Source organism: Lactuca serriola, chromosome 9 (assembly GCF_051521515.1).
Source record: "Lactuca serriola cultivar US96UC23 chromosome 9, Lser_US96UC23_V15, whole genome shotgun sequence".
Lineage (NCBI taxonomy): Eukaryota > Viridiplantae > Streptophyta > Magnoliopsida > Asterales > Asteraceae > Lactuca > Lactuca serriola.
Genome location: NC_136416.1, coordinates 173,350,105 through 173,352,199, shown reverse-complemented (window position 1 = coordinate 173,352,199; position 2,095 = coordinate 173,350,105). Strand labels below are relative to the sequence as shown.

The 2,095-nt window shown below is 38.0% G+C and overlaps 1 non-coding gene across 1 annotated transcript; it reads right to left on the bottom strand.

Moving 5' to 3' along the window:
- Positions 1-1,681: 1,681 nt before the first annotated feature.
- LOC145077532 (small nucleolar RNA R71) lies at positions 1,682-1,788 on the bottom strand. Its single transcript, XR_013693274.1, has one exon. It is a non-coding gene; the product is annotated as a small nucleolar RNA R71 (small nucleolar RNA).
- Between the last annotated feature and the right edge of the window lie 307 nt (positions 1,789-2,095).

Below are 2,095 nucleotides of genomic sequence, written 5' to 3'. Positions count from 1 at the left end.
CATTAATCACAACTATTTTCTGTTAATTGGAAGACAATTAAGCTGCATGAACATCTCTTAGTTGTTAACCTCATATGTCTATGTGAACACTTAATCATATGCTTAGGAATAATGAATATGAAACCAAGATTAACAAGATAATGGGTAAATTAATGTGTGAGCTTGTTTGAGAAACCAACAAACAAGAGGTTAATTGAACCACAAATTTGATTAACCACTACAAATCTTATTTAATCCAAATCATTAATCTAGGGAATTAATTAGTTTAAACACTTGATCACCGCTTGAATTAATTGATTGTCTAAGGGTTAGGAGTAATGAACATGAACCTAACCACTATAGTTGGTAGCCAATAACAATTAATCTATCATAAATTCAAAATAACCATAGGAGTGAATTGGTTGAACCTAAATAGAAACATCTTTATCAAATTTGGTGAATTAGTTGTTTGCTTTAGTTACTTAGTTAATTAAGTGTTTTTATGGTGTGTTTAAGTTTCTAGTCTTGCAAAACTAGAGAAAAAACCTTTTTACTTTCATTACTTGCTTAGTTAAAATTAGCCATTAATTAGTTTAATTTTCCCGTTCCCTGAGATCGACACCCTACTTATCCAACTATACCATTAAAATACAGGTTCACTGCCTTTGTGTGCTAAATTTATTAATAAAAAGTAGGAATAAAACAAGTGCATTTTACACACATCAAGTTTTTGGCGCCGTTGCCGGGGAACGGTTCTAAATAATTAATCTAATCCCTAATTTTTTCGATCCTTTGTGTGAGTTTACTGGCACAAAGTTAATTTATTGCAATTTAGTAGTTAGAAATTACGTTTTAGCATCTGTTTTAGTTTTAATATTCAGTTTAGAATTTCTTCAAAATTACACTGATACTCGCCGAGTGCAGTCGCACCTACTCGGCGAGTACAAGTGTATTTGGCAATTAATTTTCGTTTTTCTTAGATGCAATTTTTTGTTCTTTTTACGTTTTTATCTTGTTTATTTTAGGACTTTCATGACCAGAGGATCAAACACCCCGCTGGTACCCCCGTTTGAAGATCCCGAATCCGCATTGAAAAGGAACAAAGGAAAGGACGTGGAGAGCTCGAGTACACCAAAGAAGTCACCTTTGTCTAACTTGAAGACTGTTTTTGGGAAGAAAAAGAGCAGCAAATCAGGATCATCCAACGCTTCTTTAGTAATCGACAAATCGGTTAAAGAAGATATTGAGTACGAGACCGAGGAAGAAGAGGAGCCTACATACGAGCACGAATCCAATTCCGAGGAAGAGTTAGCTATCACTATGGCTAACATTGATGAAATCCCCATGGGGGAATGGAAGAAGAGGATACGCGACGACACTGGCCCGGGACTTGTGCAACCCGAAATTCCCGCAACTGCTACTTTCAAGCTCAAGGGTCATATCCTAGCTTTACTTAAAGAAATACCTTTTATGGAAAAGACCACGAAGATGCCTACAAGCATTTGGATGAAGTCAATGATGTAGCTTATTACTTCAATGTTCCAAATGTGCCTGGCGAGACTCAGCTACTTCGCATGCTTCCGGTGACATTCAAAGGTGCTGCAAAAGACTGGCTCAAGTCACTCCCCCCGGATCAGTCACCACATAGGCCAAGATGAAAGAAGAATTCATTGACCACTTTTGCCCACCTTCCAAGATAGCCAAATTGAAGAAGGCCATTGCTAACTTTGAACAACAAGCTGGAGAGTCGCTATATGAAGCTTGGGAGAGGTACAAAAGCTTACTAAGAAACTGCCCACACCATGACCTAAACAGCCAGCAAGAAGTCTCCATCTTCTATGATGGAGTCAATGTCATAACTAGGCAGTTACTTGACTCGCAAGGCCCGCATTATGGCCGTAGACCCGTTCCTACTGGAAGGAAAACTCACCTCAATTAACTGACTGCTGAAAATCCGAGTGAAAGATCCCTGACTGCTGTTCTGGCTGCTCCCCTGATATCATTATCAATTAAGACACCAAATCAGAATAAGGATCCTTCTATGGATAAAATGACTATTTTACCCCTGCTATGGTGTGGGTCATAAACATGGCCCAAACCCTCTAATTCTTTCTAA